The sequence below is a fragment of the Grampus griseus genome (assembly GCF_964374135.1).
Source record: "Grampus griseus genome assembly, chromosome: 3".
In the NCBI taxonomy this organism is placed as follows: Eukaryota; Metazoa; Chordata; class Mammalia; order Artiodactyla; family Delphinidae; genus Grampus; species Grampus griseus.
In genome coordinates, this window is record NC_139019.1 from 10414936 (window position 1) to 10430609 (window position 15674).

Below are 15674 nucleotides of genomic sequence, written 5' to 3' on the forward strand. Positions count from 1 at the left end.
ATAATTCCTCAATATTAATCACAATGGAGTTTTCACATCTGAGATCATCTAAAACCTCAGTGCCACCCAGCTGTTTCTGGTCTCTCGGGCACCTTACCCATCTTTCTGAACATTAATTTGTTCCAAAATCGTTGTTTGTTCTAATGACATTGTTAAAAGGTTAAAATAAACCAAAATAATTTCAGGCATAAATGCATAAAACAGAACAAAACAGACAATAACTTCAAATCTTGTAAAGCATCCACTATTTGTAAAGCAACTACTAATGCTAGTAGATGTTTGTTACTACAAACAGGTACAATTTGGGGAAAAAAAGTAATACAAGGGATGTATCAGGTTCCTCATGTGCTTTCTATAAAAAGAAATATTTTATTCAAACTTCTAAAATACATACACTGGAAGTCGTTGGATGTATTATTTTATTGTTGGATGTTAACTTTCATGTGGATAGTATGCATTTATTTCCTACTAGACATAACTGATGTGTAACTGTCTCAGTAAAGACAAGTTATGTCTCACTTATTTCCACAAAGTAGCTAGAATTTCACTAATTAAACTCTCAGCTTAATTGTCAGATATAGTTACAACTATAAAAAGAAGTAAAATCTATAAATATCATATGCAAAAGGAGATTTTTATTTTCTCTTCGTAAAGTTAGCTAAGCCATTTTTTGGGGATGTGTTACGTCTGCTTCCAGAGATGTGTCCAGATTAGGAAGCTCCAAAATAAAAACCTTACCTTGTCAGGTTTAATGCGAGAGCCAGGTATTTACTTCATATAGTACATATGTATACTTTATATGTATTTACTTTAAACAGTATATATTCACTGCTTAAAGTTACCCAAGTATAGTGACCAGTCAGCTTCATAACTAGCGAGGTGACAGGATGACGTTACCCGTGAAAGTTAGGCTGTTAAGATTCTCCACACGATAACATTATGAGTTGAAGCTGTAAAATATCTGTTTGGTTTGGACAAGAAATTTCTCTCCTTTTGGGAAGCTGAGATTTCAAAGTCTTTTCCATGACTGTGTCACTGGAAATTGATTGAATTCTAGGGTAAAAACATTTTGAGTTGAGACAATACTAACAGAAAAATTTTCAATTAATTTTTTCAGAATAACCTAGATTTCCAAATCAAGTTAGCTCTTTGTGTGTGATGGGCTGAAAAATTGAAGAAATAATGGGTTAAATTGTTTTTTGTTGATATATGTTGTCTGGTGCTCTACTAAATTAGTACTTTCAGGGACTTCCCTGGTGGAGCAGTGGTTAAGACTCTGTGCTCTCAGTGCAGGGGGTCCAGGTTCGATCCCTGGTCAGGGGACTAGATCCCATATGCATGCCCCCACTAAGAGTTCGCATGCCACAACTAAGACCCAGCATAACCAAATAAATAAATAAATAAATTAGTACTTACAGTAAATTTTTAAAATTAAGTCAAATGTTATGTGTAATGAGAAGATTCTTATAATTCCAAGTATTACAGTTTTTTCACTTGCAACAATTTCTTTAAATGGTGCCTTTAGTGTTAATTGTCACTACTTGGTGACAAGCAGTGTTAATTTGTCAACAGCTTTTCCCTTCTTTTGCTCTAGGGTATTGGTTCCAACGGACAAGAACTGTGCAAAATAATTATTCCCATATCCCCCAAATAATTATTTCTAGATCAGGGCTAGTTTTTGTCCTAAATGTCATCAGATAGAAACTTCTTCATCTTTCTTTTTGTTTTTTACTAGGTAATTCTTTAAAAAATTTTCCACTGACTAGTTAAACATATTCATATGGTGTGTGTGTGTATGTACTAAGAAAATATAAAAAAAATAAGTTAGTGAATAATTAAGTAATTATACCCAGGTAAGGAAAAATGATAAAAGCCTCAACATTTACTTCTTTAGCTGCTTGCCTATTATAGCACATCCAATTAGTTCTATCTATTCTTTGTCTAATTGTAAGGCATTAGGTTTTAATCCAATACCCAAAGGAGTTGAAAAATGTAATCCTTGATGGCTATCAGCCAGAGATCATCCTCAGCTTCTTGAGGCCACCTGTGTTCCCCCCACCCCCAGTCCCTGACCCATCTGCAAAACAGCAATGTAGTCTACTCCTCATATTTTGAAATTCTCTGCCTTTTCTTTGTTTCTCTGACTTCTTCTTCTACTGCCAGCTGGAGAAAGCTCTACACTTTTTTTTGTTGTTGTTGTTTGTTTTAATTGAAGTATAGTTGACTTACAAAATTATATAAGTTTCAGGTGTATAGCAGTGATTCAATATGTTTATAAATTATACTCCATTTAAAGTTATTAAAAAATAATAACACCGCCCCTTCCCTCTCTCCACTGTATCGCTAGTTTTTTCTCTACATCTACATGTCTAGGAGTGGAATTACAGGCTTAGAGAATTTGCCAATCTTCGTTTTTACTGTTTTTAAAGTGATCGTACTAGTTTTCACTACCATTGCCAAGTGTTTGAGAGTTCCCTTTGTTCATAATAGTACTGACTAACTTTAAAAATTTTGCCTATCGGTGAGTTAAAATATCTTATGTGCTCTTAATTTTCAGTTTCCTGATTATTAATGCAACTGAGTATCACTTCACATTTTATTAGCTATTTATGAATCTTCTTCTGTAAAAGACCTGTTCATGTATGTTTCCCCTTTTTACCCTGTTTCAGCATTTGTTGATTACTCATTGGTTTGCAGCAGTCCTATAAATATGTTTTTTTTCTGGTAAATCTTCAATATATACTTCCCTCTGGTATGTGGCTTTTTATTTTCTTTGTGGTGTCTTCTGATGAACAAAAACTCATTAACAAAATAAAATTTATCAATGTTTAAAAAAAAGTATAATCCCGAACTTTACTTGAAAGGTAACAACACAAAATTGTCTAAATTGTAAATCTAAATTACTTTAAAGTGTAGGAGGGCACACTGTACTTTGAGCTTTGTGTTGAAAAGGGAATAAAATTATAAAACGTGAAAATTAATGAATTACATAAAGCAACCGCATGATTTGATTTAGGGTTTCTTTTATACTTTTTTTTCAACTGGTTTGAAAATTTGTCATCCATACCCTAATTTTTACATGCTCTCTCTTTCTTTTAACATTTAGAGCTTTGTACCAGAATTTACTTCCTTCTTTATTAAATATGTCATTAGATATACATATATATATTTGTGTTGGAGGTATTCTGACAAACTTTCATTCTTCTAAAAATTGTTATTGTATTTAAAAAAATACAGTTCTAGATGGACATTAATTTCTCCTCAGAAGTTTGGTGATAATGTTCAATATTTTTTTGAAAATAAGAGTTACCATTTAGAACTCAGACGTTTAATTGTAATTCATTTTTTGACTTGTATTTCCAAACTATCAAGTATTCCCTCTACTCTTTTACTTTTTCGAAGTGTCAACTAAATTTATTTAGGTTGTCTTTTATTTAATTTTTATTTGTTTGTATATTTTTAGGATTTTATTGTAGTTTTAAAATCTGTGGATTCCAAATTATCAGTTCTAGAAATTTCTCAGATATTCTATTCTCGTTTTTCTTCTCCTGACATTCTCAAGAGAAGTTCTTTGTCTTCCATTCTTAAACTCAGTCACGTATTTTCCATTTCTTTCATTGTCTGTGCTATTTTCTGGAAAATTTTTTTAGTTCTTTTTCTTCCTTAGTAAATTTCTCTTCAGCTTTTTCTCATAGTCATTATCATATCCATTGAATTTTAAAATTTCAGGTATTATAAGTTGTCTCTCTCTATTTTTTTTTTTTTTTTTTATGGTACGCGGGCCTCTCACTGCCGTGGCCTCTCCCGTTGCGGAGCACAGGCTCCGGACACGCAGGCCCAGCAGCCACGGCCCGCAGGCCCAGCCGCTCTGCGGCACGCGGGATCCCCCGGTCCAGGGCACGAACCCGCGCCCCCTGCATCGGCAGACGGACCCCCAACCACTGCGCCACCAGGGAAGCTCTCTCTATATTTTTATAAAGATTCTTTTATTCAGATAGTTTTGTTCATGTTTTTAATAGCTAGTTCCATATAATAGCTAGTTCCACACATGTATTTTCAGTTTCCTTTTTATTTCTTTAAATGTGTTATAGATGCTTATTTATTTATATTTTGAACTTAATACTCTTAATAAGACTTTCTATTTCTAATAGTTCTCTTTTGCCTGTTTCTGTGGACTCTTGATAGTGTGCTTTATTTCTTCCCGTGTCTTGTGATTTCATATAATGTGTTCATTTCATCTTTAAATTATTTGAGGGATGATTTCAGGCACTTTCCTCCAAAGAGTTTTATTTACTTCTCCAGTATATTACACCTGGATTTCATTAAAAACATTCTTCATTTTCTGTTTTTTATTTACGTTTTCGTTTAATGGTTCATTTGGGACCAAATCCTCATGAAAGTTGGCTTGTGGTCATCAGTATTCAGAAGAGACATCTCCATCCAGTACCTAGGCCAGATCAGACAGAATGTCTTGTGGGTTTTGAGTGTCTGTCGTGTGCCAGTGTGTCTTGAGATGGTGGTGGTGTGTGTGTGGGAATTGGGGACTTACACTTCATGCATAACTGAGTGATGGGTTCTGGCATCATAAGGAGACTTTGATCTGGTATCTCTGACTGAGATATTCTAGAAGTGTCTGATCATTGATGTGCTTAAAAAGAACAAGCTTAGCAAATTCTCTCAGGGCAACAGTCAGCTTTATCTTGTTTCCTTTTTTTTGATTCACACTCCTTCACTATGCATTTATGTTTTACCTTTGATAATTTTGCTTATTTACAGCTCCACCATTCCATAAAAATACTTAAAATTATATATATAATTATATAACATATATACTATATGATATGTACATGATATATAATAGATTATATATACATACAATAAAAATGCAGGGATGTATATAATGTTATATATAGTGTACACAATATATAATATACAATGTATAATACTTATATAACATATCTTCTACATTATATAATATGAATAAAATATATTGTATATAAAATATAACATAATATTTAGTATATTACATACATTTTATGCATTACATAGTGTATGTTTTACATAAATAATATAGCTATTATAAATACTATAATATTAAATATAATTATTACATTTGTTATATATAAATCGATATATAAATTAAATATAATATTAAACTGCATTTAGGGATGAGTTTTCTTTTTTTAACCACAGACAATAATGTAATTTGTGCATATATGAAAAGAAACTCATGAATCACGTAATGTGTGATATAGTAAACCCTAGAGTCGTCTATTATATTGGGTTACAAAATTTTATCTCTTCTTTTTTATTTCAGAGCCTTCTGCACCAACTTTGAGATTCTAAGGAGAAACCAGAGTGACAAAGCTCTTAGCAATGTGGCCTGGTCAATTTCCTTTTATAGTAGTTTTCTTAGAAATAAATAGATATATTTTTCATCAGTGCTTTCAATTTTAAAAAAAATAATTAATTAATTAATATTTTGCCTACATTGGGCCTTCGTTGATCCATGTGGGCTTTCTCTAGTTGCAGAGAGCAGGGGCTACTCTTTGTTGCAGTGCATGGGCCTCTCATTGTGGTGTGCTCTCATTGTGGAGCATGGGTTCTAGGGGCATGTGCTTCAGTGGTTGCGGTGTGTGGACTCAGTAGTTGTGGCTTGCAGGCTTAGTTGCTCTGTGGCATGTGGGATCTTCCCAGACCAGGGCTCAAAGCTGTGTCCCCTGCATTGGCAGGCAAATTCTTAACCACTGTACCACCAGGGAAGTCGTCAGTGTTTTCAATTTTTAAGTTAAGGAATATTGACTAGCTATAGCTATAAATTTTAAGTGTGTATAATCTTAATAAAAAAGTAGAGTATTATAAATGTAGAAAGAGTAGAATCCATCTAAAACCATTAGCTCAAGGCTTTATTAAAACATTGCAAAATAAGAACAGCTCTAAGATGGGGTTCTGTGGAGGGAATGAGTATAAGAATTTTATAGGATAGATTAAGATAATGTTCAGTTTTTTTTTCTGAAAACTGTTTACTGTTTAAATTCTTGTAAAGTATGGAGACTCTTGGGTTGCCAAAGACATAGAACAAGATGTAATGGGTAGCAAGACTGGAGCCAGGGTTTATCAGTCCTGGTTGGACAAGCTGGGTTTAGGCAGATGGGTGGAGAAGAAGAGCTGTAGGCTGTCTTCTATGGGGTCTTACCTGGGAGTCTTACTAAGGTCAATGGAAAATGATTAGTTCTTCTTTCATTCTTCTTTCATAATATTATGAATTCATATGGTATGAATCTTATAATAAGAAAACAAATACTGCTGAATTTTAGACAACAATGAATGTTTAAAACTGGACGTGGGTGTGTAAATAGATATTAACATCTTTGACAGTTGGGATAAAAATCTATTTTGTCTGTGTAATTTTGAACTTTGTCATGACAAGTAATGAATATCCCACCTTTTTATGGAAAAATGAACTGTTTGCTGTTCAAAAATACTCACTGGGGAGAAGAGAAAAAGATCCAAATTAATAGTATGCAATTATTCAAATTATTTAAGGACAAGGGAATACAGAAGAATAAAAATTTGGAGTTGAGTTTTCAAAAAATGATTAATTACTCTTTCAAAAGGTAATTTAATATGTTTGAAATTGCATTATTATAAAACAATTTCTATAAGTATATTTTCAAGTTAAAGCATGAAGTATCTCTGAGGCAAATTTTACCACTAGCTTGTCTGTAATGTCACTTAAGAATTTTGAGTGCCTGTGCAATTAAAGAGGTCTGAAGACCATAATTTAGAAGATCGAAGCTGTAGACATTATATCAAGTATAATTAATAAATTTGGGAGTTTTATTGGATGATTAATCTTTTTGTTTTATTCTATGAGTTAATAAATATTTCTGTCTGCTTTGTTATAAACCTGTATGGAATTAATTTCAGATTGTGCTTATATGTGTATATAATTTATTACATGTGACCAAAATAGGCTAAGAGAATTTTTGAAGAGATGGGGTGCCTCAAATCTGATAAAAACCAGAAACTAAAAAATAAAAGCTGCAATCATATGCTTTTGAAATTTAATATTGTTTTATAGTGCCCATAGTCTTTCAAACTATTTAATTCCTTATTTTTCAAAACTTTCACTTATTACTTTAAAATTTATGCTTTCAGCACAGAGAACTATATTCAGTATCTCATGATAAGCCATAATGGAAAAGAATATTATAAAAGGAAGGTATTGATACATATATACATAACTGAATCACTTTGCTGTATAGCAGAAATTAACACAACATTGTAAATCAACTCTACTTCAATAAAAAATAAAGTAAAATTTGTGCTTTCATTTAATCACTTAATATAAAATGATCTGGAAAAATGGTTGTTAAAATATATATTTTTTATAGACATTTTAGTGCTCAGAATTTTAAAATAAATAAATTTATTCATTTGTCTAAATATACACTTTTGTCCAAATTGTACTTTCTTCAAAGGAAATTAACTTTTGAAAGACAATTAAATTAAAATTACTAATGGCCCTTATTTGTGTGTGAGGGAGGAGTGGTGAGGTAGGTGTGAGTATTTCTCTTTTTCTCTCAATGTGAACCTTAATAAGTCTTGAATATATACCAGGGAATTAATTTCATATAAAACATCTGCCATTGTATTCATAAAATTTACTCTGGTCGTTCACATAAAATACCATTTTATCTGTAGAAAATGCAAGCTCTGAGTATATTTCAAGGCTGTACATGTTGTTTCTAGCAGCACTTTGTAGAGTCACCATGGTCAGTCCCCCCAGTTGTTAGCAAGTTCCTTCAGAACTGGAGAGGACCATATGGACATATCCCCTACATGACATTTATGACACTGAAAATACAGTGGCATAACAATCTAAATTTTTGAATATTTAAACAATATATCTATTTGCACTCTAACTGATTTTGAAGATTTTGACATGGCTTTATGGGGCATCATGTAAATGTGTGTGTGTGTGTGTGTGTGTGTTTGAAAATGCCAGTTATAGAAAACATATCTTTGGGGTTGTATATTAATTATAGAAAACATATCTTTGGGGTTGTATATTTGGGTTGTTGTTTAATTCTATTCATTCAAATCATATGTGTATGGTTGTATGGGTCTATTTGATGCTGTGGTTCTTTGAAAATGCTCTGCAGGAAGACCTGGAATGAGATATATCATCTTTAACAACTGTTAAATGGTCATGGCCTTGAAACTGAAAAATTCCAGCCTCCTCTTACACCACAGTTATCCTCTTTTAATCTGTGCACCGACTGTAAGGTGCTCTCTTCCTGCTTGATTCTGAAGAATAAATTGTTTATTTGTGAGATATTTAACCTCTTTTTAAAAACATTAAAATATAGCTTTGTGCTGACACTTGCTACCTTTCTGATCTTGAATGTGGATCAATATGATGTGATGTCAGTGACAAAAGTGTTTTTATTTCATTTTTTTAAAAATGAGGATAAAGTATTACTAGAAGACATTCCACAAACTGTGGGTAGCTGGGTTTTGTTTTTTTTTTTTTTTTTTAAATCTTACAAGCAAATCCTGTATTCTAGAGAAGGAAACACTCTTGGTGAAGAGTCAGGGGCCCCCAGCCAGGTGTTAACACCCAGAGGCCATGGCAAGCCAGGTGTGGGTCCAAGACTCAGGCTGTGATGAATATCAAAGGGTGTTAATGGTTATTTGGGTCAGTTTATTTTGAAAATACCTGTGCATTTTACATCTTAAGCCATGACAATTCAAAATTATTTTTTAGATTAAAAAATTGCACATTTGAAAACTATACTTGAAATTGGTATCTTGAAGTACCAACATCTTTCAGGAGGAGACAAGTGACAAGGAAAGGCTATGGCAGAAATTGAATCAAGTGAGCAACCTAATTAATCTTAATAGGATAGTAAATTGACTCCTTGAATTCACTAAAGATGGTAACCAGGAATTGTTTCAACCATGGCATGTGGCATCAAGTCTGGAGCATCTTTTGAAATCTGTAGATCTTGTAACATTATTTGTTAATTAACTTATTACCCCCAGATTAGCTGCTACAGAATAGGAAAAGTGAATGAAGCTACAATGAATTCAAACAATGTTAAATACCTGACAACATATGTCCAAGTTTCTTTTCATCATTGAGATGTTCCTGCAAAACATAATAGATATCAAATTCCACTTAAAGATGACATTTATATTAATTTGTATGAGATTAACATGTGAAAAGTCTTTTAAACCAGGTGCAATGTGTTCTGATTGCGAGTTATATTTATAAAACATTCACAGTTTTTTTAATCCTTCGATAAAAAGTAACCAAACCCTAGGTTAATTTTTTCACTATATTAGTAAACTAATTTACTTGGGAGATGTGTGTGGGTGTGTGTAAACATTTACTAGCAATAACAGAAATAGAAACAGGAGGTGAATTTAATAGAAGATTAAAATCTATATATTTGTGATTTTGGAAGGAGAGTAATCATTTCTTTAAGAATCAAGAACCGTCATGCAGAAAGATTCAATGAATATGTTAGCCTGCGACAGGTTGATCTGGAAAGAGAGATGATAAAGGATAGGAAAGTAAAAAGAAATAAAGAAGAGAGAGAAAACGAGCAAGGGTGGAAGGACAGGATGGAGAGTGGGGTTAAAAGAAACAGGTGAGAGGGGATAAGAATGTCCTTGCTAAGAGGAAGGATTTGGGCTTGGGTTTCCCAACTTCATACACCATGCATCTCATCTGTAAAATGGGAATATTGATAATTAACTGATATTTCATAATTGTTAGATTTTATTGAGACAATATAGTAAGTGCTATGCAAATATTATTAACAGTATTATGCTCTATATCTTTGCTGTTGGGAAGATTACATGAGTTAACATGTATCAGACACTTAGGTAGGGTCACTACTGCTGTATATCATCTTTGTATAAAGTAGAGGAAGATGCCCATCTCAGGTCCCTTAGTTGGGAAACCAGGTATAAGGCTTGGCTGCAAAGTAGCATCTGCATTATAGTGACCAGTTACTACTCACATGGCAAATTTCTGATGGGTCCAACCTGTACAATCTCATAGGCTGGCCTTGGGCTTTGAGCAGTGCCCAGCACAGAGTAAGTGCCAGCTGTTGGCTGTTTAGGTACTTATAACCCTATAAGAAGATCACCCCTAGATAAGGGGGGAAGTTTCAGCACTTTTCACTTACCAACAAATAAGGATGCCTCCCCCTACTCAAGTAGCAAAGGTTTTTCAGCATCTTCAGCCTTTTTGTCCCGGACCACTCCCCACTCTTCTCCTGAAGTCCTTGAGAGCCAAGGCCTCTTGTTCTTTTGTCCTCTTGTCCATTTCTGTACCAAAATTTACCCTTTCTCCCCTCCCCTCCCATCTCGCCTTCTCTTTTTTTTTCTTCTCTTCCATTCCCCTCACTTTCCTTCCTTTCCTTTCCCTTCTGATCTAACTCAGCATCCTAACTGCCAATTAATTACAATTCAAGAGCTTGATTGGATGCTGAAAAGCTAATGTGTCTGCAACATTTTTTCCTATAACATCACCCTACTGATGTTCACATGTAATTTTTTAAATTAAAATTAGAAAAAATATTCAATCATATATTATTTTGGAAATTCTTTTGAAAGAGAAGAAAGACATTTTTCAATATCTGCTGCCATATACATTTCTGTTTAAGAAGAGCATATTGACCACACTGCATATATGCCCTACTAGCTACAAAACGGTTTCCCAAATGTGCCATTAAAATATTAGGGACATTTTTTTTAAGAGTTCATAGGATTTCCCTCTTCAAATATCAATAAACAATTTTTAAAAGCTGTCAACAGAAACAAATTGAAATGTAGATCAGAATACCTCCAATGATATCTATTTTAATAACGTCAATATTTATTAGAAAAAAAATATTTCCCTTGACAATGTTATTTTACTCCAGCAGCAACAAAAATGCTGTCATATCAGAAAGATGGTAGTACTTTTTTTTATACTAAAGAGTGGCTCTAGCACAATTCTTAAAAGTTTTCTAAGGAGACATTCAAGATGGCGGAGGAATAAGACATGGAGATCACCTTCCTCACCACAACTACATCAGAAATACATCTACATGTGGAACAACTCCTACAGAACACATACTGAATGCTGGCAAAAGACCTCAGACCTCCAAAAAGGCAAGAAATTCCCCACGTACCTGGGTAGGGCAAAAGAAAAAAGAATAAATAGAGACAAAAGAATAGGGACAGGACCCGCACCAGTGGGAGGGAGCCGTGAAGGAGGAAAGGTTTCTACACACTAGAAGCCCCTTCGCGGGTGGAGACTGCGGGTGGTGGGCGGGGGGGAGCTTCAGCGCTGCAGAGGAGAGCACAGCAACAGGGGTGGGGAGGACAAAGCAGAGAGATTCCCGCACAGAGGATCGGTGCCGACCGGCACTCACCAGCCCGAGAGGCTTCCCTGCTCACCCGCCGGGGTGGGCGGGGGCTGGGAGCTGAGGCTCAGGCTTCGGTCGGAGTGCACGGAGAGGACTGGGGTTGGCAGCGTGAACAAAGCCTGCAGGGGGTTAGTGCACCACAGCTAGCCAGGAGGGAGTCCCGGAAAAAGTCTGGAACTGCCTAAGAGCCAAGAGACCATTGTTTCAGGTGCGCGAGGAGAGAGGATTCAGAGCACCGCCTAAACGAACTCCAGAGATGGGCGCGAGCCGCGGCTATCATCGCGGACCCCAGAGACGGGCATGAGACGCTAAGGCTGTTGCTGCTGCCACCAAGAAGCCTGTGTACAAGCACAGGTCACAGTCCACACCTCCCCTCCGAGGAGGCTGTGCAGCCCGTCACTGCCAGGGTCCCAGGATCCAGGGACAACTTCCCCAGGAGAACCCACGGCACGCCTCAGGCTGGTGCAATGTCACACCGGCCTCTTCTGCCACTGCAGGCTCACCCTGCACTCTGTATCCCTCCCTCCCCCTGACCTGAGTGAGCCAGAGTCCCTGAATCAGCTGCTCTTTAACCCCGTCCTGTCTGGGCAGGAACAGATGCCCTCGGGTGACCTACATGCAGAGGCGGGGCAAATCCAAAGCTGAACCCCAGGAGCTGTGTGAACAAAGAACAGAAAGGGAAATCTCTCCCAGCAACCTCAGGAGCAGGGGATGAAATCTCCACAGTCAACTTGATGTACCCTGCATCTGTGGAATACCTGAATAGAAAACAAATCATGCCAAAATTGAGGTGGTGGACTTTTGAAGCAATGATATATATATATATTTTTTTCCTTTTCTCTTTTTGTGAGTGTGTATATGCTTCTTTGTGTGATTTTGTCTGTATAGCTTTGCTTTTACCATTTGTCCTAGTGTTCTGTGTGTTTTGCTTTGTTTTTTTTTTAGTATAGTTTTCTGCACTTGGTATAATTGGTGTATTTGGTTTTTGGTTTGGTTGCTCTCTTCTTTCTTTCTTCTTTTTCTCTTATTTATTTTCTTTTTTTCCTTTTATTTTATTACTTTTCAATTTTTTTATTTTTAATAACTATTTTTTATTTTAATAACTTTTATTTTATTTTATTTTATTTTTCTCTTTCTTTCTTTCTTTTATTCTACCTTTTCTTCAGAGCCGTGTGTCTGACAGGGTCTTGGTGCTCCAGCCGAGTGTCAGACTTGTGCATCTGAGGTGGGAGAGCACAGTTCAGGACATTGGTCCACCAGAGACCTCCCAGCTCCACCTAATATCAAACAGCGGAAGCACTCCCAGGGATCTCCGTCTCAGTGTTAAGACCCAGCTCCACTCAACGATCAGCAAGCTACAGTGCTGGACAACCTATGCCAAACAACTAGCAAGACAGGAACACACCCCCATCCATTAGCAGAGAGGCTGCCTAAAATTATAATAAGGTCACAGACATCCAAAAACCCACCACTGGATGTTGACCTGCCCACCAGAAACACAAGATCCAGTCTCATCCACCAAAACACAGGCACTAGTCCCCTCCACCAGGAAGCCTACACAACCCACTGGACAAACCTTAGCCACTGGAGGCAGACACCAAAAACAACAGGAACTACAACCCTTCAGCCTGTGAAAAGGAGACCCCAAACACAGTAAGTTAAGTAACATAAGACAGAGAAACACAGAAGATGAAGGAGCAAGGTAAAAACCCACCAGTCCAAAGGAATGAAGAGGAAATAGGCAGTCTACCTGAAAAAGAATTCAGAGTAATGATAGTTAAGATGATCCAAAATCTTGGAAATAGAATGGAGAAAATACAAGAAACATTTAACAAGGACCTAGAAGAACTAAAGAGCAAATAAACAATGATGAACAACAAAATAAATGAAATTAAAAATTCTCTAGAAGGAATCAATAGCAGAATAACTGAGGCAGAAAAACGGATAAGTGACCTGGAAGATAAAATAGTGGAAATAACTACCACACAGCAGAATAAAGAAAAAAGAATGAAAAGAATTGAGGACAGTCTCAGAGACCTCTGGGACAATATTAAATGCACCAACATTCAAATTATAGGGGTCACAGAAGAATAAGAGAAAAAGAAAGGGAGTGAGAAAATATTTGAAGAGATTATAGTTGAAAACTTCCCTAATATGGGAAAGGAAATAGTCAATCAAGTCCAGGAAGTGCAGAGAGTCCAATATATCATAAATCCAAGGAGTAACATGCCAAGACACATATTAATCAAACTATCAAAAATTAAATACAAAGAAAAAATATTAAAAGCAGCAAGGGAAGAACAACAAATAACATACAAGAGAATCCCCATAAGGTTAGCAGCTGATCTTTCAGCAGAAACTCTGCAAACCAGAAGGGAATGGTAGGGCATATTTGAAGTGATGAAAGGGAAAATCCTACAGCCAGGATTACTCTCCAACAAGGATCTCATTCAGATTTGAAGGAGAAATTAAAACTTTACAGACAAGCAAAAGCTAAGAGAATTCAGCACCACCAAACCAGATTTACAACAAATGCTAAAAGAAGTTCTCTAAGCAGGAAAAACAAGGGAAGGAAAAGACCTAAAATAACAAACCAAAAACAGTTAAGAAAATGGTAATAGGAACGTACATATCGATAACTACCTTAAATGTAAATGCTCCAAACAAAAGACATAGACTGGCTGAATGGATACAAAAACAAGACCAGTATATATGCTGTCTACAAGAGACCCACTTCAGACCTAGGGACACATACAGACTGAAAGTGAGGGGATGGAAAAAGATATTCCATGCAAATGGAAATCAAAAGAAAGCTGAAGCAGCAATTCTTGTATCAGACAGTAATATAGATCAATGGAACAGGATAGGAAGCCCAGAGATAAACCCACGCACATATGGTCACCTTATTTTTGATAAAGGAGGCAAGAATATACAATGGAGAAAAGATACCCTCTTCAATAAGTGGTGCTGGGAAAACTGGACAGCTACATGTAAAAGAATGAGCTTAGAACACTCCCTAACACCATATACAAAAATAAACTCAAAATGGATTAAAGACCTAAATATAAGGCCAGACGCTTTAAAACTCTTTGATGAAAACATAGGCAGAACACTCTATGACATAAATCACAGCAAGATCCTTTTTGATCCTCTAGGAGTAGAGAAGTGGAAATAAAAACAAAAATAATAATAAATAAAGGGACCTAATGAAACTTAAAATCTTTTGCACAGCAAAGGAAACCAAAAACAAGATGAAAAGACAACCCTCAGAATGGGAGAAAATATTTGCAAATGAAGCAACTGACAAAGGATTAATCTGCAAAATTTACAAGCAGCTCATGCAACTCAGTATCAAAGAAAACAAGCAACTCAATCCAAGAATGGGCAGAAGACCTAAATAGATATTTTTCCAAAGAAGATACACAGATTGCTAACAAACACATGAATGAATGCTCAACATCACTAATCATTAGAGAAATGCAAGTCAAAACTTCAGTAAGGTATCACCTTAAACCAGTCAGAATGGCCAACATCAAAAAAGCTACAAACAATAAATCCTGGAGAGGGTGTGGAGAAAAGGGTACCCTCTTGCACTGTTGGTGGGAATGTAAACTGATACAGCCACTATGGAGGTATCTTAAAAAACTAAAAATAGAACTACCATATGACCCAGCAATCCCACTACTGGGCATATACCCTGAGAAAACCATAATTCAAAAAGAGTCATGTACCAAAATGTTCATTGCAGCTCTATTTACAATAGCCAGGAGATGGAAACAACCTAAGTGTCCATCATCGGATGAATGGATAAAGAAGATGTGGCACATATATACAATGGAATATTGCTCAGCCATAAAAAGAAATGATATTGAGCTATTTGTAATGAGGTGGATAGACCTAGAGTCTGTCATACAGAGTGAAGTAAGTCAGAAAGAGAAAAACAAATACTATATGCTAACACATATATATGAAATCTCAAAGAAAATAAAATGGTTCTGATGTACCTAGGGGCAGGACAGGAATAAAGACACAGACGTAGAGAATGAACTTAAGGACACGGGGAGGGGGGAGGGTAAGCTGGGACAAAGTCAGAGAGTGGCATGGACATATATACACTACCAAATGTAAAATAGATAGCTAGTGGGAAGCAGCTGCATAGAACAGGGAGATCAGCTCGGTGCTTTGTGACCACCTAGAGGGGTGGGATATGGAGGGTGGGACGGAGACGCAAGAGGGAGGGGA